At 41.7% G+C, this 22,379-nt stretch overlaps 1 long non-coding RNA gene across 1 annotated transcript; it reads right to left on the reverse strand.

Moving 5' to 3' along the window:
* Positions 1 to 925: 925 nt before the first annotated feature.
* Positions 926 to 9,693, reverse strand: LOC123813521. Its single transcript, XR_006784760.1, has 5 exons — positions 9,449 to 9,693; positions 8,989 to 9,090; positions 6,557 to 6,633; positions 3,064 to 3,203; positions 926 to 2,569 (listed from the first exon to the last, which is right to left on the reverse strand). It is a non-coding gene; the product is annotated as an uncharacterized LOC123813521 (long non-coding RNA).
* Between the last annotated feature and the right edge of the window lie 12,686 nt (positions 9,694 to 22,379).

Here is a 22,379-nt window from a genome sequence, read left to right on the forward strand (position 1 = left end):
TCAGCGGTGCTAACATCCAGCTTATGTAACACTTGGGCAGCACCTCCAGGCCTCTCCTCACAGCCTCAGGAAGCATTTTCTGGCTCTGAACTTGGCCCTGGTTTCGGCAGTTCTTTGCCTCAAAGGTGCGTGGAATGGCGCAGCTGTCAGCACCTGGCGCTAAGCTGGAGAAAACTGCACAGGCTGACCACCAGCACGGAGGGGGCTGGCTGGCTCTGGTTCCCGGACACCCTTGGCCTAACCTGAAGCACCCAGGAGGAAGGGAGAATGACGACTTTTAATCTAAGAAACTCTCAGCCAGAAGATTGAACAGGGGCTGCTACAAGAGGTGACAAAAATGAAAAGGATTCCCCCCCGCCCAAACAAGGCATCCTAGTTACATCAGGAGCCCTGTTAAACGCTTTGCTCACAGCTCCTTTGTTGATGAGAAATGTGGTGCTGTGCTCTCCTCCCCACTGCTTACCTGGAGCACAGTTACAAAGTAGGTCGAGCTTCGGTGCCCTCTCACCTCCAATCACTGTACTCATGCTGCCTGGCTACTGTTTCCATCCAAGCTTCCATTCACTCAACAAAACTTTGGAGCATCTGCTGTGCCCGGTGCTGTGCCAAGCACTGGGCAGGGCTTTCACAACACCTGGTGCCCCCTGCAACAGACTGGGCCAGTCCTACATGGGCCTCCCCTCCCATGTCACTCTCAGCCCTGCTGTGTCCCCAAATTATCCCTTTCTTCATTCACTTCTCCTGATTTTCTCCTTCTCCTCCCTTTCAGGGTGGGACTATTGCTATATAATCCTTTTTAAAAAAATGTAACACTTTTTATTTTATTTATTTAGTTTTTTATTGTTGTTCAAGTACAGTTGTTTGTATTCCCCCCTCCCCAAACCCAGCCATCCTCACCTCCCTTCCCTGATTCCACACTCCCCTTGGTTTTGTCCATGTGTCCTTTACAGTTGTTCCTGAAAACCGTTCCCCCGTTTCTCATCACAGTAATCTAACGAGTTTTCCTTATGGGAGTGTAGCTTTCGGAAATCACTGATCCCTCTCAGGAGCTTCTGCACATTAAAAAGTGATGGTTTAAAGAAACGATGTCTCCTGTGAAATAGACAAGGGACTAACTGGGGAACTTGAAGCAGGAGGGCACAGGGCAACAATATGTCGCCTGAGCAGACTGTTTCCAGTTTCACCAGAGAGACGGGTTGCCTCTTTCACCTCTTCACTTATTGGTGAGCTGTGTGTACAGTGGTTAAGGGAACAAATTCTGAAACTGAACTACCTGGGTTCAGGCCCCAAACCTGCAAGTTACAATCTTCAGACAGTTATTTGATCTTTGCTAATTTCCTCATGAACAGAGGAACGCCAGAAATAGCTATGTACATCTCACAGAGTGGCTTGGGAATTAACATAAATTAGAGTGTGTGAAATTTTCACAATACTGGCATGCATAGTAAACACTCTATAAATATTAACTTTGACTTTTCATGAGACACACTTTATCTTTTTACTCTGCTAGTAGATTCTCATGTGAGTCTTTGCACTCACACAGGAGACTTGTTATTCAGGGCTGCAGTTTCCTCATCTGTAAAACAGGAAGTAGTGGCCGAGGCTGTGGGGGAGAGGGCCAGTCAGGTGACCAGTTTCTCATCTATGGTCTCTACTGGCTTCTTGAGTGTGGACAACTCATTTAAGCTCTCTGCATCCCAGAGACTGGACTCGATCTGCATTTCCCAAACTCAGAACATTCAAATAACACATTCAAATGACAGAATCATTACCACATGCCGGAATCACAATGCTGAACGTGGCTACTTACTTGATATTTTTCATTACATCATCTTTAAAGCAACTCACGTATCTATGTAACTTTGCAGTAAGATGAACTATCCATATACCCAAGAGTTTGATACAGTAGTTATACATTTTTCTAACACGTTAAAATAAATACTTAATGAAATTTTAAAGTATTTGTATACCACCCAAATATAACAACTTGCATACCACCAATGATGCATACATACCCTTTTAGGAAACTCTAGATTAAATGTTTGCTGTGGATCCAGCCACCTCTAAAATCCTCTTGGTTACTATTGTGTCATTTTCATGTGGTTATTTAACTTTGGGTGTGTTTCTTTATATCATTCACCTTCTCCAGGGCATAGACTGTGGCTTATACAACTTTAGCAGCTAGCCTCTGGAAGTGTTCGGTAAATACTTAATTGTTGATTATAAATACATGCATACATGCATACAAATATATCTGTCACCTATTAACCAGTAGGCCAACAAAAATTTCTTTTTCTCCACGTCAGGGTCACCATGTTCCTTGGGGGGTAGTCCACTAAATGACATGAAGAGTGTGGAGCTCTGGGCCATGAGTGGGCACTCAGGAAATGGTAGCTTCTCTGACCACCATCCTTCTTCCTTGCTCTTTGTTAGTGTGGCGGTTTGTCCGTGTGAGAGGTGAGCCTGCTTCCTAAGGAGTTCACAGTGCTGGCTATTGTTGGGCCGGAGTAACTGTTCTCTTCAACATCAGTCCTAAAGAAGTTCATTCCCAGGTCTAGAAACATCTGATCTAAGACAGAAATTGCATTTCTAAGTGTTATCATTGAAATTATCCGGTATTTACTGCAAGTCCATCAGCAAAAGTTGAATGTGCACCCACAGTTTCATGGGTTCAGAGCATGAGCAATTTCTCAATCAACCAACAGTTATTACACACCTTCTTGAGCCCCTTCTGCATCAATAACCTTAGCACGTACAAATCAGACTGTCAGACTGTGAAGAGATGAGTGGAATGTGAATGCCTTGAAAGCAAAGAATACGACTTATCATCTTTGTATCCCCCATGGCTCAGCAAAGCATACATGTGTAGCAGTTATGCATTAAATATTTGTTCCATAAATGAACAAATGAATGAATGAAGACAGAAGGCTAGCATTTAAAGAGCTTACAGTCTGTTTGAGAAGAAAGAAGGCACAGACAAATGAAGCATTAACTAACAATAAAGCTACCATTTCAAGAAATAACATAGGCTATTAGTTAAATGAAGAGTGTCCTGTCACATACCCTCTCCCAAAACACTGAATGTTGACCTCAGAACAAAGGATGTGTGTTGGCTCTTCTTCTGTCCTCGTCTTTTTTTCTGACCAAGAAGCAGCCAAGTTGTCACATGACTGATTTCTAAAGGCCACCGAGTTTATCAGCTCCTGAGAATGAACAGGATATTATTTAATATAATAAGTCACCTGGTGTTTATCCTCCCAAGCATTCTGCAGTCATCCACAGGTGAACAGAGAAATGGCAATGATGACTCTTTAAGAGCTATGAAATTAGGATATACAAGAAGTTGGGAAGCTTTCATTAATTGTTTTGCAGGCTGTAAGTCAGGGTGACCCTTCTCGAAGGGGCCTTTGCTTGGACATCCTGGGGAGAGGTGCTGGGCTTTCTATAGAACTCTCTAGGATTCCAAACTGTCAGCATAAAAATAGCAGCCCGAATCAATGTTCTCTATTATTCATTAGTTACTGAAATACTCTTCCCAAATACACACTTAACTGAAAGATCCCTTTTTCTGCAGGGTTTTCAACCATTTTTAGTGCATGAATCAGACCCTATATTTCAATCTGTTTCATTAGGCACTGATGCCACCACCAGCCAAACCCTAATTAACTGGGAAGAGTGACATTTCCATTAAAATTCTTTTTGAAAAATGACTTATAGCCAACAAAAATGTCAAGCAATGCAAAACTGCACAGAGTAGAAAGTGAGTGTCCACCAGCCTCTGGCGCCCACCTCCCAGTCCGTCCCGTGGGGGCAGCCGCCCGTCTGTTTCCCAGACACATTACACATCTCTACAAGCATGTATGCATCTGGGTGCCCTCTTTCCTACACACAGCCTCTGTTCCCCAGAGAAACTTAACAAGACATCTTGGGGTCCATGGTAAAGCAATACAGTTAGATTTACCTTTCACTTCAACCGTTGTACCGTATTGCATTGTGTGCACGTCCCAAAATTGACCCACCCCCTCCTCACAGGTGTATAGGTAGTTTCTAGGCTTTGCCTCCCATAAATGTATTCTTGCACATACCTATGAATAGAACTATAAATCAACACCTTAAAGTAGAATTCAGAGCCAAAGGACAGGTGAATTTTACCTCTGACAGACATTGCCAAGTGATGACACCACATTTGATGAGAACCACCAGAAACAAGAGTGAAGACAGTATTTTATTTTAAACTTTAATGCCCCAGAGAAGCAGCACATTTATTTATGAAACTCATTTGCCAACATCTTTCCCACCTCCACGCATGCATGCACACACACACTATTATAAATCCATTGAACATGTATGGGCAACAGCTTACTAAATGAGGAACTTGCCAAAAGTTCCTTACCGCCAAATTGTATGAGTGTCGCAACAGGGTCAGCTCACTAATGCCACACGTCCTCTGCTGTGGCCTTGCTGTGTTTACTACCTGTTGTGGCTCTAGTCATTTAGCAACACTGCCCTATTTTTCTTTTGTAACCAAAGGTCAGTTTACGACCTTGTCCCTCCCTTCCTCCTCGGAAACACAAGCACGTCATTTCTTCTCACCATGGTTCCCTCATAAATGTAGCCAGTCTAAAATGTCAGGTCAGGTGGATTGTGGCTGCATCAGTGAAAAGGACCATGCATGATGAAACTCAGATTTATTTAATTTTCTATTACCATGGGGGTGAGTTTGTGAATTGAGAATCTTATACTCTCTGTTCAGCTGCCACTTCCCACGCTGACTTCAAAAAAAAAAGTGAAGAGACCCAGAATGTTCTACAGTTTCTCTGGTGTTTACCCAACACACACTCTGCTACAACCCCCAGCTGAGGCTCCTTTCCTATTTGCTCTTACAAAGTGAGAAGCCATGTGGCGGTTTTACGTTTGTTTTGTAACCAACTATAACCATTTTCTTTTCTCTGCCTCTGACCACAAACATAGAACTTTCCCGGTAACCACTGAAAGTGTACATCTGACCAGGTTGAAATGGGATAAAGCCATCTTGGTTCTACTGGTGACAATCACTTAAATAAATGTTCTGCTTATATTTAGAATGAATTGCAAATTGAAGAAAATGACTTAGGAAAGTCATTCAAATACTTCTTCAAATACTTTTGAGCTCCATGGATCCATGAAATGACATCTGCAATATGAGAAGCTTCATTTTCACATTTATCTCAGAATCACTCTCATAGAGCTCGAGATTGTAGATTTAAAAAAAAAAAAGTTTTAGACACTGCAAGGAAGCAATTTCAATATCATCATGCAGTGAACTGTTTAATTTTCTTAGTATAGACAGCCCTGCTCTGTCAGAAAGCAATGGAAAAAATAAGACCTTCTATATACAAGTAAAAGTAAAAGTAAAAAACCCACTGAATTATGTCAACACTTTGTTGATAAAATTCTACATGAATTGGTCACCTGCCTGTGTGAGAGTGTACAAGTCAGAGCTGCTACTCTTGGCCCTGCCAGATGGAGTCCCCAGAAAGCAGGACCCAGGGGACTTAGAAAAGGGAGTGAGAAGGGACAGTGGCAGGAGCCACAGCCTTACTGCAGGCCAGGCTACAGAAACCTGGAAAGGAAACCTCCAAATGGAATCAATTGATCTAATCCTTTCTCAGAATGGCGAGGTTCCAAAATCAGTGAGGACAATTCCCACTTCTGGCACTTACACCAAAGATATGAATGTTATCTTTAACCATGAACTTCTTCGTTGAGTTGTATTTCCTTTCATTGAACAGGCATGTTTATGTGCCAGGCTTTCTGCTAGGTGCTATACAAAGACTTAAAAAGTCATCAGCTCTGCCCCATACTGTCCCCTCATTAAATATTGTTGAGTGAATCAATCAGTGAATGTATGAATGAAGGACTAAAACCAACAATCAAATTAAGGGAGAAAACACAGGTAAGTAGGTGGAAGGTACAGAATACAGTGGTGTGTCACCAGTTTACTTAGGGTAGTCGGGAAAGGCCTTAGACTTGTCTTAACAATGGAATGGTTAATGGTCAGATAAATGAGGGAGGAACAAAGGGGTCCTTAATGTAGGCAAGTGAAGGAGCACAATGTGACCAAAGGCCTAGAGCAAAGATCAGCAGACTATAGCCCATGGACCAAATTGTGCCTACCACCTGTTTTTGTAAATAGTTTTATTTGAACACGGCCATGCCCATTCATTTTCATTTTCCTTATGTTTGCTTTCATGCTGCAACCATATCACCGACTAGTTGTGACAGAGACAGTAAGATCCCCCAAATCTAAAATATTTGCTGTATATTTGGGGACCTACAGAAATGTCCCAATTGCTGGAACTTGGTTCTAAAAGGGGCTCAGTGAGAGATAAGACAGAAAGGTGAGTAGGGAGCAAATCCTAAAGCTTTTTTCTATACCATATTAAGAAATTTGGAGTTGATCCTTTAGGAAATGGGTAACGAGAGCAGTCTTGCATTCAGAAATGTCTCTCAAGTGCCGAGTCAGACAGGAGAGACACAAGATTGCAGCAGGAGGCCAGTGCGATCCAATCCTTACCTCTTGGAAGAAAACCTTGGTTCTGACAGTTTAATGTTGGTCATTACGGATCCAGCTACATGCCTGGGAAACAGAGCCTGGTACACAGAGACAATTAATGTTCACCGAATAAAGGAATTAAGGAAGGAATAAAGACAATATTGTAATAGCATCATTATTAAAAGGTTTCCTGAACAGGCTGCCTTGGTTACGAAACAACGAGACCAGCTTGCTCCCAGCCTCCAGTTTCCCACTAATGCACACTGAGAGCCAGGTGTGGGAAGGTTAATGCTGGAACACAAGCTGGAGGAAGATTTCTTCCCTTCGTGTCAGTGCCATCATCATCACCAAACACCGGCCGCTGCCAGAGCTGTGTTTATTCCGTGCCCTGTGGCCTAGTGGGAGGGACGGGACGAGAGGCGGCCCTGCAGTCACCGTCACAAAAATAAGGATATCACTTGGCTCCACCTGGCATCTTTCACTGGAAGATCCTGAATCATTTTTTTTTCTTTCATGTAGCTATTATTTCCATTTCATTTCCACTAAAGGAAAAGCCAAACAATAGAGAGAGGTTGTGATTCGCCCAAGGTCACTGAGAAGAGCAGTTTTTCAAAGATGAGAAAGATTTCAAGACAAGTAAACTCCAGTTTCCTTCCCAGCCTAAAATGGACCAGGTTCGTGACTCACTAAGAAATGCAGCATTATCTGGCCTCAGTGTCTCTCAAGAATGAGTCGTGCTGGAGGGAACTAGGGCTCGAGGACCGGTGTCACAAGCATGTTTTTAGTCGCCACACGTGGTCCCTACCTGTCAAAGGTCGACACCTACCACCAAACTCCAGCATAGGCAAAGAAGGGCCCCCTAGAAGGCCCAGCTTATGGAAGTGGATGGATGTGGCATGGGAGTGTCCGTCCTTTTGGCCACTACCTGTGAAGTCCAGGCCTCCCCGGTCCTTCATTCATCAGAAGTCTATTCCTGGGGTGGCCACAGGTTCCAGCTGGTCTATAATGATACTGGTACTCACCCAGTGTAATTACTAATAAATCCCTCTTTTACTCCAAAAATGCCCCAGTGGGATCATAAATTAATTGTGTTGTCACTCTAGCTCTGACAAGTCAAGAGGCTTCTACACCCAAATGAAGGCCTTTCTCCAACCCTGATCATTCTATCAGCCACTTCCATTTCCTAGATCCAGAATCTTAAATTCACAATAGACCAAAATGTTCAATCAGTTCAGAAATCTTCTCTGATTGGTCATCTAATTTCTGCACATGTTTCTGGGGCCAGAGTCTGCCGTACAGCCCATATAACCGTTCATTACTCTCTGCTGGAAAATCCCTTTCGCACTGTATGCCACAGTCTGCCTTTCCATATCTTACATGTTGATCTTCACTCTATTCTCAAGAAGCTGACAAATTAATCATCCTTTCTCTTCCATAGGAGAGCCCCCAAAAGACCTTTTTCTCCATCCCAACCATCCCCAAGTATCAGGTCCAAGTTCTGGCAGAGCTTTTAGGAATGTGGCTTCAGAGTCAGACATACCTAGATTCAACTCTGAGCTGTGTCACTCACTAGCGAGGTGACCATTGGCAAACACTCAAAACCTCTAATTTCGCTTTCCTTGTCTATAAATTTTGAACAAATATTAGTTATATGAGCTAAGCACTGCTACTTGTCTAGCCAATATTCATCCCTCCTTTCTTTCTTCCTGCTTAAACACTCTTGGATTACCAAACTCCCTTGCAGCTAGATGTCAGCATGCAACACGGTTCTGGACAATGAGCTGCAATGGGAGCACCAGTTGGAGTTTCTGAGAAAGCTTGTTAGAGGGAGCACATTCACTTGCATTCACCTGTTTCATTTTTGTCACTTGGACTTCACTCTTCTGCCTTTCAGAAGAAGTAGATATGGTGCGTGAAGTAGAACAGCCACATTGCAAACATGAGGAAGAAAGCCCCAGAGAAGGAACCTGGGTTCTTGATAGCATCATGGGGCCCCATAATCCCCTTAAAGTACTTGCTACTGGACTTTTTATCTCGTGAGAAAAATAAACCCCTCATTTGATTAAGCCATTGAAGTAGGATTTCTGCTTTTTGGCAGTCATACAAATATAAAATAACACATACTTCAGTGGAATTTTGTACATATAAAATGAATGTACTACATTGCCCAGCACGTGGCAAATACACAGTGAATGGTTTGAGATTCTCATCATCATGATTATCATCACTATTAGTCATTGCCTTGGGCCTTAGAGACAGGGGCAAGAATGTGTGGCTCTGGCAACCCTGCTGACTTCCAAATAGCACCAGCACAAAAGTGCTGTCGTCTCTCAAGCACAAAGAAAAGTTAGTTGCAAATGTCTGGACAAGAGATGTCCCTGTTAACAGCTAAAGAAGCCCAGTTCTTCAAAGTACCTTTCAGATCCCAGAAGCTCAGAGAAATGAAATCTCACCTGGGGGCATGCCCTTTCCGTCTTGCAGGCCCTGCCTGGCTTCTTCCTGGGCAGGGAATCCAGCCATGGTATATAGTGTGTCTCCTGGAAGTTCAGGCTTCTCTGAATGACAAGGAAAACACAACACTAAAAATGTCATTATTTCACAGAAACACAGTTTTTGCTGAGAAATTGAAACCATACCTAAAACCGGCTAACCACAGGGGCATGTGTTTGGATGCAGCTCTGGGAAATGTAATTAGCTTTCTACAACCTAAGTGAGCCTCCTGCCAAGATCAGACACAGATGGGACTAGCCAGACATTCTTAACATGGAGTCCACCAAGCCATAGATTCATCCAGCCCCACCCACCCTCAGTCCAAGCCTTCAGGTACAGAGAATGGAGCAGGACAATAAATAGATAGATAGATAGATAGATAGATAGATAGATAGATAGATAGATAGATAGATAAATACCCACCTGTGGGTCTTCGATTCAAACAGACCTAGGGTTCAAATCCCAGCATATCACTTACAAGCCAGGTAACTTTGGGCCATGTTCCCTTTCTGAGCTGCAGTAGTCACATCTGTAAAGTGGGGACAAGAATGTCCATTTCACAGGGTACAGGGAATTGAAGGAGACAGTGTGTCACAGCTGGGTGCAGAGTTGTCACGCCTTTCCTATCCTTTCCTGTCTGCAGGACAGCCCGGGCTGCCTTGCTTGACTCTCCCCAAGCCCAAGGATGGGACCCAGTTCAGATCACTGCCACTGAGGGCAGCACGCTGCCTTCTGCCCTGTGCGTCATCATCTAAATTTTCAGACTGCAGTGGGAGAGCCAAATTCTTCCCCGAAGCTGAAGTCATAAAGTACAAAAAGGCAAAGCTCTCCTTTCAGAGAGCAGGTTTGGTTGGCCATGAGCAAAGCCACCTCTCTGTGGCCAACCCGTCCTGGGTGTGGGGTCCCCAGGGAACGCAGCAGGCCCTGCCACCCACCACCACCACATGTCAGATCTGGACAAGCAGCTAAGGAGTCAGGAGCTGCTTCATCTAGTCTCTCCGTCCTCTGGACATGACACACTCAGGCCCCACAGCCTCAAGTAGGATGGAACAGTACAGTCACAAGACCCACACCTCAAGTCATGAAGCATACTTTTCTTATTACATCACCTGGCAGGTGTCCTTGGCAGCTGGTTCCACAGCTACAGTGGTGCCCACAGCATTTTGCTCACCTCCACATCATGGGAGCTGCCTCTAATACTCTCCCCACTTTTCTTTTAACCATTGGCTTATGGGGGACATTCTCAAGTAGGACTGTGTGTACTGAGACTGGCTAGATGTTTGCACGTGCATTTATCTGCAAATCCATAAGCTAGCAACATAAAACCATGCACAAACCAGAAATTCAGGGGCCATATATAATGCTCAACACAAAAGTGTTTTCTTACAGGGAGTAAGAACAGATGAACTAGCAACAGCAAACAGAAAGCATTAACTGTATGCCAGGCTCTGTGCTGAGCACTTCACTTTATACTATTATTATCTGTCTTCATTTTAAAAATGGAAAAACTTAGGCTTCTCAGTGTAATCCAGATATTAATCTCTTATAAATTTTAGATGTTATGAAAACATTTTCTCATTCCGTCATTTTTTGTTAGCTTTGCTAATTTTGTCTGTCCTTTAAAAGAAATTTTTAATTTTTAAATGTAGTCAACTTCACATTTTCGACTTCTAGTTTGCATTTTGATGGTCTTCAACACTTCCAGTATCTGCTATTAGCTTTATCATGTTACTTTTCGCACTGGAGTTCGCCTTTGTATATGCCTGAGATAAGCATTCAGTTAGCAGGTTTTAGGCCACCTCCCTCCCTCCACTGATTTATGATGCCACGTTCATCCCAGAGCAGGTTCCACGGTAGACTCGGGTCTGTCTCTGACTCTGTGCTTCCCCGTGGGTTTCCGTGACTGTTCCTGCCCCAGCTCCACACTGGGTCTTTCCAGGACGGTGAGTCCCTCCTCTTTACTCTTCCTTTTCAAAACTGACCTAAGCATCACGGACGTGCATTCCTCTGAGGTAACACAGAACGAGCATGTCGACAACCTCAGAAATGCCTTGCCATAATTTGACTTTGAATTTACAGGTTCACTTTAGGGGAAACTATCATGTCAAAATGAGATGTATCTTTTCATTTTTTCAGCTCTTGTTTTAAAATTTTCTCAGAAAAGGCTCTGTTCAGTTGTTTTCCTAGCTACTTCGCAGTTTAAGAATGGTACCTTATTTTGTATTGTGTTTCCTAGAGGGTTTTGCTAAAGTCGATGAAGACTAATCATTTTCTGAAGCTGATCAGGTGTTCACCATCCTTGCTAAAGTTTCTTATTTCAGTTTGTTGATTAAATCTGCTCATCCAACCCTTACATCTTTTTTTTTTCTTTTTTCTTCTCTTCCTGTATCAACCAGAAACTCCAATAGGTAATACAATGAACAGGTCACTATTATTAAACAGGAGCAATGAAAACAAAATACGTCTAAATTTTCTTCTAAAATCACATTGTATGGTTCTGCAGTTTTCTACCAATGTCCCTACCCATCACACCACTTGAATGTGACAAGCACCCCAAGGAAGGAGGGAAAACGAGCGCGGACCCACCTCGCTGATGAGACTCGGTGGCCCTGGGTTTGGGGATCACGTAACCAGAGAGGAACAAAAGTCACATTCAGGTCTTTCAAGCTTCGAGTTCTGTCACTGCAGCAGGCTAACTTGACATCTAGTCCAAATATGTAAAACTGTGTGATTTAATCCAGTAATACTCAAAGTGGCCTTTCATTTAAATCTCACACCATCCTCAAAAGGTGGCCTGATATAATTCTATTATTTTCAGAGGAAGCTATGCTAGCTGATATTAAAGGTTCTAAACTTTTTAAAGGTTTTAAGAGCCATTTGTCTGGAGCAATTGGGCTGTAATTCTTTTAAGAGTTTGGGTCTTTACAATGGGAAAAGAGTGTTAATTTGGTCAGTTGAGGTAAACAAGTCGGTCTGTGGGGCAGAGCAGAATCTGGCAGAAATATTAATTAGACTGATTTTGCAATGCAGCTACAGCTTTCATTTGGCTGGGCTCATTTAAACATTTAAAACTGCAGTAAAAATAATATTACCATTTTCACTGTTCAGAGGGAAAAACTAAGTAAGTCCATTTCTCTGTGCAAAAATAGCCCACTGGGAAGTGATAGGCCCATGAACAGAACTCACGGAGCCAGCTCGAGCTCGGTCTGCCAGCCCTCTGCAACACAGCCTCAGGACTCCTCCGTGGAAGTCAGCGCCTCTTCAATGCGTAGAATGGCACCTACACACACACACACACACACACACACACACACACGCAATGATTTCCTCAGCCCCTCTGAAAGACTAGCCATCAGGAGTCGGGAAGTGCATTCGTTTCTGACAATTACGGTATTTTTCTTCTCTGTCCTCAGATTCCCACTTAGGGAATCTGTAAGAGAATGCATCTCTCCCAAGACTGATGTTACCAGAAATATATACAATGTGCTGAGTTTTGAAGGGGTGACCAGTGAAAAAGAGCAAAAAAACACACATAAATATAAACAGGTCCTCAAAGAAGAAGAATCAAAGTTTATCAGAAGAGGAAACCAGAAAACTGGAGTTTATTTAAATGTAGCATTGCAAATAAATGGGGCAATGAAATACAATAATGTAACCAAGCAGAAGGCTTACATAACTGAGAACAAAATGAGGGGAGAGGAATTCCTCCAAACACAGCATATTTGTTAAAACCACTGATATCCATTGAAATGGCTCATGCTTCATAAGGATATTAACTGTGAGCTAGCTAGCAAAAATCTTGTTTTCATGGGAAATAAGTATTGTCAGAAAGAATAATGGATTCTATTTTAAATCCTCAAGATTATAAAATTGAGCTTATAGCAAAGGAAAGGGAAAATCTGACTCCAAAATGAGATAATCACAGTGGTAGTGATTTCCATCTAATCTCTTCTTATCAGCAAAAGGGGGAGAAAATCATCTTAACTGAAACTAATAGTTTTCTGTGGCAGAATATACCCTGACAGCTAAGAATGCCACGGCTGTCTGCGTGGAATAAATTTTCTTTAAAAAAGATGCCCATGCCTGTAAACACATGAACTGTATGAACTGTACTGGTTTATATTTGGCCAGCGCCTGTCCCTACACCTGTTCATTCAAGCATTAGATCTAAGCACTTGTAAAGCAAATGAATGCATCTGTACAGAGATGGGTAAAAATAAACTGAACTATTCTTATAACATTATCAAAGTGATCTGACTAAATAGAAGATTGAGTTTCATGGCATAAAGTAGTCAAATTAGATGTTTCCTCACGTTTTATGGCTGGTTTGTCTTATTCACTGTGGATAAAATAGCTGACCTCCATTCCCAGAGAATGAGTAGCAACTAAATTTAACGCTGTTTGCTCAGGGGGTCAAACTCTGGTTTCACTGCCTCTGAGGCACCGCTTCTGAATGTGCCCTGTCACTCAGAGGTGTGATACAGTGCTTGCCACTCAGCAGGGGAGGGATATCCAGTCCAGTTGGCACTGTATTAGCCCTGTGGGACAACTGTGGTGTTTCAGTGTTGGTCAGTTCTGCGAAAATAAAGTTCAGGTAGAAGATGGATAAGTTATTATCTTTTGGAGTGAGCTTAAAATATATAAAATCTCCATAATAAGAATTTCCCAGTAACAACTAATTACCAGAGCAGCCAGTAGTACCATTCCCCAGCTCACTCATTACACTTTAGCCACACTAACAAAGGGTTCCTTAAAAAATCCAGGTGTGGCTGACAAAGTCATTTTTTACAAGTTTTCACAGTTTCCAATATTAAATTATTCATCCACATCCTGTGTTATGTGTGACTCTGAAGTACTATTCACTGTGGGTAAAATATTTTCCCACCCCACGTATTTCGGGTTTGACCATACAGCTTGCTTTAGCCAATGAAATATTCCTGAACATGCCATGAGGCCTTAAATGCACTCAAGTGATTTAAATTGGGCTTCTGTGCTCCCTGCCATGTGCTGTAAAAGGGGCATGTTCTAGGAAATCGCCCATCAAAAGGCATGAGCAACATGTGAGGGAGACCCGAACCTTGGAGTCCAGCCAAGCTGCAGCCAACCCACAGACCCATGTGGGAGAAATATTGTTTCAAGCCAGAACTGTGGACAATTGGTTTTGTCAGAACATTGTAGTGACATATCATCTTAGCGCCTTAGCACATACTGTTCCCTCTACAAGGAATAGTTTTCCATGCCTACTCTTCACCCAGTTAACTCCTACCTGCACTTCATATTGTAATTTAAATGTCTTGCACATAGACAGATGTTGAAGACCAGATTAAATCCTCTTTCACAACCTATTTCCCCTTTCATAAGATTTATCACATTAATAGTTACTTGTTCCATGTCATCTGTCTAGAATGTGAGCTTCTTTGAGGGATAGGACCACTGCATCTTGTTCATTGGTATATTCCCAGCTCAAAGCACATGATAGCTTGCACTGAGTGAATTTAATACAATTTAAGTAATTTTTTAAAAGACTTGTGGATCTGCTACTTATGGTTGAGTAAGAAACTTAACTTTTGGGGGTCAGTTTTCAGCAACTATAAAATGGACACAGTAATACCTATCTCTTAAGGTAGTAATGATTAAATAAATTAACCTAAAAATTTAACATTTCATGTAGCTGACACATAGGCACTTAGTAACCTATAGTTTTGATTATAAGAAAGAAATACACCTCCCCTTTGTCTTAAAGGTGATTTGTTATAAAGTGATGTTTTGGCAAAAAAGAGAACATTATGCTGTGTTGCTATTAATGATTGATTGTTTAATTTAGATATTGCAAAATATCAAGCATATTGACCATGATGTGAGTACATTTTAGAAGCAATTTAAGGTAGATTCAGCTAAGAAGAAATAGGTTTGCAATTGATACTTGGTTTATTTGAAACATTTGTCATTGACTCCATCCTTTTAAAAATGAAAGAAATTTATCCTTTTTATTAAAAAATTTCCATAAATTCATTTTTTAGAGTTGGCATTTTTTTTCAAAATAATATTCTTCATTCCCACAGTAGCTTTTGTAGCAATAAGGTTTTATCAGTTAAATCAGTATTTTTCCAAAAGCAACTGTGGGAAATCCATCCATAATAGAAAATTAGAAAACACTTATAAATACAAAAAATAAAAAATTATTTATGTAACCCCACACCGCCCAAAGATAGCCACTGTATATCCTTGAAATATGTTTTATTCAAATGCACATTTTCTTAAATAATGATAAAATTATGTTGTGCATCACCCTTTTGGGGGTTGCTTTTTTGCTTTATTATCATGACCATCATTCTATGACAATAAATATTTAACTATATCTTTTTACTAATGGCCTTCCATTGTGTAGACATAGCATTATTTACTACAGCAATCTCTGTTGTGGGAAATTTAGTATACTTCATGCTTGCTTTTTCCTTTGGAGCCCTTATCAGCAATGTTTCCATGAATGAGTAAAGAGATACAATGAGCCACTCAACACATTTAGAAAATAGTAGCCACTTACTGGTACCTTACAGTTCAGAGTACAATAGATCGTTACCCTGATCAGAGCCTGTCTCTTTCCTTACATTTTTTACTGAGTCTGGGACCATGGTTGGAAGCTGGCCATGGTGAAGAGGGGGGACTTCCACTTCTGGTCTCAAGAATGAATGCAAAGCAGGACCTGTAAATTAACACATGATCAAAAATACCGTAACAAAAAGTGGGCCCACACTTCGGAAAAAAAGAAGTGTTTGTCCAAACAAATATGGACACTGCAGCTGCAAATAGTGAGAGCAAAAGTAGCCTGTGTGTTTTGTTTCGTTTCATTTCGTTTCATGTTGGCTGGCATGACAGGTGCTGCCATCTTCATCTCACAGAGAAAGGGGCCGAGGCACAGAAAGGCTGCCTAGAGCTGCCAAGCCCCACGAGTAAGTGGCACAGCCAGAGTGTGAGCCCACTTGTGCTAGTGCTCAGAGAAGTGCTCTTTCCATGCTTCCATAGTTCTCCGTGACACTCAGAATGATTCAGAATAGGGAACAGAACACAGTGTGGCACGGAGATTAGTGAAGACATAAATCTCCTGAGAGACAGCACGGAGACATCTGTTAGCTTCTTAGCATGGGTCTAACATCCTCAGTGAAAGGATAATAAATATGCTTCCTCATCTCTCTAGGGCAGTGTGAACATTATTGTTTAATTAGAAATTTGTCTGTTAAAGAGCTTTGATATTCTCAAAGGAGAGTTGCTACTGAAAAGTGAAAATATTTTCTTTGCTTCTACTGTACAATGGGGGAAAAGAGATTTGGCTCAGGTAAAGGAATCAGTGGGAGGCACACATACCGCTTGCCTAATATAATGTTAGGATGGAGAAATTGTGAGTCTTTTGCCCTTAATGTACACCTTACAATACAGTGAAAATATTCTTAGTCAACACAGTAAGTGTTGCTAATTAACACGATAATCAGAAATGTCAAGGGGGAAATATGCTTATGTTGTAAACACAATATTTTAACTCAAGTGTAGAGTATTTGCCATCTGGTAGAAGGTCGTGGCCTTTCCCCTCACTGTGAGTCCCCTGTGAAGGGTCCAAAGCTACAGTTTTGTTTTGTTTTTTTACCTAAACCACACCCATAAGTTTCCATTGCTCATGTCAACTTTTTTTCTTTGTAGTGAATGAGAACTGAAAAACACTCAAGCAAAATACTGTAAATTTTATTATCTTTTTCAGTCTTTTCTCATCATCTAATTTGACATTATTGAGTCTTTGCAAAGCATTCTATTTTAATTTCATTGTAATAATTCTCTTTGTCTCTCTTCAGACTCATATTTCATTAGTTAATGTAATAGTAAAGTAAATTGCATAATTTTAATAACAAGTGAAGCTGGCACAAGTGTGTCAGGGAACAAACAGTCTGACTCTCAGGGAGCAGGAAGCTCACCCCACGGGGCGGGAGGGAGCTGAGCAGTGGGGTGGTGCCTTGCTCAGCGTACTCGGAGCAGCAGCGTCCTGTGCTCACAGAGAACAGAGAGCACTGGTTCCTCCTGCAAGTCACCGAAGTGGAAGTTATTGGAAGAGTTCCCATCATAGTTTTTGTGTGTTAATTATTAATATTAAGCAGTGTCTTCATGGGCCATGCTTGATATCAGTCCCAGGTAGGGGTTTAAATTATATCTACAATATTGTATTTATACTTAAAGTTTTAACACCTCACCCCCTTACCCCAGTAAACCCTCAGAATCAGTAAATTTGCTGATTCGGGCAATAAGTGTGGGTTCACATCATCCTGCTTGTAGGTCCCTAGGAGACCCAGTTTCTCACCAGGGCACCTCTTGAAATGGGAGGAAAGGGCTGGGTAAACAAATTGAATTGCAACTTTTCTTCTGAGCACTTACAAACATCGGAAACATTCTTATGAGTTATCTCTTATTTTCTGTTGTCGATGACTGGAAAGTACATCCTGTGAGAGGTAAGGCCTCAGCTGTCTCTCCCACCGTGCACCCTTGGCACCGCCAGGCTAGTGCCAGCACAGAGAAGCATCACCGGAAATGTTGGTAAATGAATGACTGATATGACGTCTCCTGCACGAACTTAATGTCACTTAAGAACTAGCTTTGTTTCTTTCTTTTGAATATAAAATTTTACACTGTTAGGAGTTTTTCAGTAACTTGGAGAAAATACAGCCTGTAGAAAGCTAGATTCTAATCTTGTGTGAATCAGATCAGAAAATTACTTCTGCTCCAGAAAGTGAAAAGGGCATAGTACCATGGCCCAAACTACAGGACAGCTACATGAATTGTGTATGCCCAGGGACCTGATTCAGTCGTCCAGACTCTGCCTTAACAAACTATCTTATAAAGCCAGCATCCTAACTGAAGGCAAAAACATACTCACACGTTAACATAAGCCCCAAGCCCAGACCCTTCATGGCACCTGAGTCCAAGGATGTTGTCAGAGCATCTAACACGGGCCATGACAGAACTGCTGAAAAATGAAGACATTTTTTTAAAACGGATTTTCTATCTGCTCTTTAAAACTTTGTCTTGCTTTATTTAAGTGTATGCTTTGTTCGGGCACACTTAGATTTGTTACTGGGGAGAGGGGAAGAAACGATGAAAGAAAACTTTTGTTAGAATAGCTAAGTGAGCCACCCACAGACAACTGGATAAGGAAGATGTGGTACAAATATACGATGGAATACTTACTCAGCCATCAAAAGGGTAAAATTTTATCATTTGTGACAATATGGATGAATCTTGAGGGTGCCATACTAAGTGAAATAAGTCAGAAGGAAAAGGACAAAAACCATATGATTTCACTCAGGTGGGATATAAAACAAAGAAAGTAACAAAAGAACTAACAAAATAAACAGAAATAAACTCAGATACAGACGACAGAATGGTGTTTACTGGAGGGGGTGGGGGGAGGAAGACAATTTGGGTAAAGCAGATCAAATGCTTTAAAAAATAGATTAATGAAGAAACCAATTATAGGTGGAAAGAACAACTCAGTATTAAGGGATAGGAGGGAGCAATAAAAGTTTCTTCAGGTGAAAAAAAACTTAAACAAACATCCAGTTGGAGAACTATTTTTGTTTGATCAAGTAAAGAGGTAGCCAAGAGGTCACGCTGGCCCCCACAGAGTGAGCATTGCCACAACCTGCCTTCAAGTGTCACCTTTCAAACGCCATCCCAAGCTGCAACCACAGGTTTTACCTCAAATCTCTGCACCTTCGCACTCAGTCATTCAAACCACTAAAAATTACCTTTAAATGGTCATTTTTTACAAGTTCTTATAAGTTCACGCACACGTCTTACAAGTTCAGCCCTTCTTCTCCATCCCATTGATGATACTGGTTCGGGCTCCGGTCCTCACAGCAATGGGCTGGACACCAGCTCCGAATGGTGCGCTTGCCAGTGGTCTGCCCTGCGCCACCGCCCCATGGCTGCCCCAGACCCTCCCACACAACTGCTTCAACATGCACACGGCTCAGGCTCAGCTCGCCTCTGAAGTCTCATCTCTGTCAGTGCTTTCACAACACACACCCTCATGATTCAGGCACAATTAGAAAATTATGGGCAAGAGTCTGAGGCTCAGTGGAACCATCTAAAACAACTAAAAATTTGTAAGTACAGTACTTATTTATTCTTAATTGCTTCTGTATGAATATTGTGGTATGCCGCTTAATTCCCCCCACAGCCCTCCCTGTCCCTTCAGGATCTCGATGTTCATTCCCGCAGGAGCAGGCAGCACTGGTTCACAGATGACTCCCTGTCTGCAAAGGAGTCACCTCACCCACCTCACTTCGCCTCTCAGCCAGCAGCCCACATGCAATGACTAACTGAAACAGGACACAAAAGCCCAGATTCTCTTTCTCGATGTCAGATAACACTGAAGGGTGGTCCCAGTTGCTGAGCTTCCAGTGGGTTAGGCTGCGTCCTCTATTGCAGCTATATTATAGTTTAACCACTCCCTCTTCCCAAATCCACTCCCCTCATTCCAGGGAACACTTCCCAACAAAACTCCAGCATGCAAATCTCAGCCTCAAGTCTCTCTAGGAATCTTCACCGAAAGCAGTTTATCTATTTTAACTGTATTTGAAATATTACTATTTTATATATTGACTTGACTTTTAATTCATTTTCATGCTGGACCATTTAAACTTTTAAAAATACTGTTTCACTGGAAGGTTAATATTGAATGGGAAAACATCTCGCTATATATTTTTTAAATCTCTTCCTGCTTATCCATCTCCATTACCAGGTGTGGCTTAAAACACTAGAGCCAGAGGTCTCTTTGAAACCTGACTCTGTCATTTACCAGCTGTGTAACTTTGGTGGGTTGCAGAACCCCTCTTTATCACAGATTTCACCACTGTAAAGTGGGGATAATGATTATAATAATGTCACTCAATGATTTGTTATAAACACTGAGTTATCACATATAAAGCATTAAGAATGGTACCTTGCCAAAAATGAGTGCTTAATTTCATTAGGGTAACAATAGCTTCTATGATAAATAGCTTTAAAATTGTCCAGTGGCTTGGACACTGCAGATATTTCTTCCAAGGTGTTCCTAGTCAATTGAAACTTTTCTCTATGTGGTTTCATAAGGATCCAGGTTAGTGAGTTCCCAGTTATCTGTAGTATACAGCTTCTCAATTCCAATCAGCCAGAATAAGGAAAGAATAGAGAGGAGTGTGTGGAGGAGATTTCAATGGGTCAGGCCCAGAATTGGAGCTCATTATATCTGCTCCCATTCCATTGACTAGAACATAATCATATAGCACACCTAAGCTGCAAAGGACCTTGGGAAATGTAGTCTGGGAATCAGATTTTAATAACTAGATCACTGTGAAACAAGTTTTGCTGAATTAATAATTATTGTTATCATTATTGTTATTAGCAACATTCTAGCCTGGGTTTTTATCTCCACTCACCCAGAGTGTCACAAGTCTCCTTGCCTCCCGACTGCTCCATCTACCCAAACCCTTTCTCCACATCAAATCCTTAGCTGGTCTCTGAAATCCAAGTCTGCTCATGTCATTCCCTATCTCCTAACTGCCAGGTTAATACCCTTCTGTGACTCCCTGGTGCCTCGGCACCCAGCCGAAAGCCCTGCAGTTCACCCATGACTCAGTCACCCCACATCCCTTCAGTCTCATCCCGCCCCCCCCATCACTCCCCACCTTGCAGCTGGCATTTGTGATTGGATGCTGTCAATAACACCAGTGAATGACCCTAACCTACAGAGTTTACATTTCAATGAGGTAGCCAAGAGACAAGTAAACAAATAAATAGGCAATATTAAGGAGTATCATGAAGGAAAGTAAAGGGTAAGGAAATTGAGAATGGTGAGGGAAATAAACAAACAAACAAACAAACAAATAATATCTTAAATTTTACTGGGAAGGGACAGTCACTCCACAGAGACACTCGATAGGCTTGATCTTTGCTATGACTACACACACCTCGAGACTGCATTTTATAAAAGAATTCTTATCATTGACCTATATTTGTGTTCCTTTGAACTTCACCGATGACTGCTACTCAGGGAAGTAATATAGAGCACTAAGGATTGCCTAATGGGCTTTTTGTGTGAGATGTTAAGAGGATAATATAATTGATTATTGTCCCATGGGGAGCAAGAGTACAAAGGGCTCAATTCTCTTTCCACGACTTTCTTTGCAGAAAATTCAACATAAAAATATTTAATAAAATTAGGTTTTATTCAAGTATAGAAAACTATAAAACTGTTGTTTTTAAAAGTTACTTTAACAATGTTATTGTCACTTTGTGTAGCTTTAAGCCACTAAAATTGTGACAATTTGTTACAACAGCAATAAGAAACTGTTATAATATATCCTCCCCTAACTTAGCAAAGATGAAGGTAAAAATGGATAATGGAGCAAATTAGCATATTCTGCCACAATGATTTCCTTTAAAAAAATGAAAATATGTATTCCCAACAAAATACATATTGTATCTTACTAGAAATTACGTCTTACTGGTTAATTGTGTCTTACTAGAAATCTTTGGTTGCAAAAATAAAAACTTGATTTCACTTCTACATAATCTGAGGTTAAGCAAAGAGGAAGAGAGGTTGTATTTACAATGCCTTTGAATGGCTTGCCCCATTAAAGAAGAAGTAAAGGATGAATTGTGTGCCGTAAGGCCTGTAACCAGGGACGTGCCAGGCATCAGCCTTCCTGTCCCAGCGATCTCTTGCTCTCACTCCCTGTTCCTCTCCCTCTCCCTCCCTCTCCCTCTCTTCCTTCTGCTTTTTTCTGATTCAGCTCATTCTCTTCTACTGAAAATGGGCTTTATTCATATGATGAGAACCAAGGAAGTGGGCACTCTGGGGTGTTCAGTATAACTTAAGGACTTTCACCCGATCATTCACTCATTGTCATGTGCTTACTGAGCCCCTACCATATGCCAGGCCAGTGAACAAGACAGACAAGTTCCTGGCCTCATTCTGGTAGCTGACACAGATAATAAACAAGCACATCAACAAGATCCTTAGAGACTGTAACAGGTATGATAGTGCACATGAGCAGAGATGAAATACAGAGTAATGAGGGAGGCTGCTCTAGCCTGGGTACTCAGGGAAGCCACCTCTGAAGACCTGACATCTGAGGCCCAAAGATAAATAAGACAGACATAAACATGACTCAGGGGACAGCAAAGACTCTGTGATGACCTCTTGAAACAACACAAGGGAAGCCAGGCCTGCACACCTGCCACCAAGTAAGCGTACAGGGACAGTAAGAGATGAGGCCAGGATCCACAGAGCCTCATGGATATATCTTGGTTTCCCTAGGAGAGTCCCCAG

Source organism: Phyllostomus hastatus, unplaced genomic scaffold (genome assembly GCF_019186645.2).
Source record: "Phyllostomus hastatus isolate PE091 unplaced genomic scaffold, TTU_PhHast_1.1 phas_contig_152, whole genome shotgun sequence".
NCBI classification, from domain to species: Eukaryota; Metazoa; Chordata; class Mammalia; order Chiroptera; family Phyllostomidae; genus Phyllostomus; species Phyllostomus hastatus.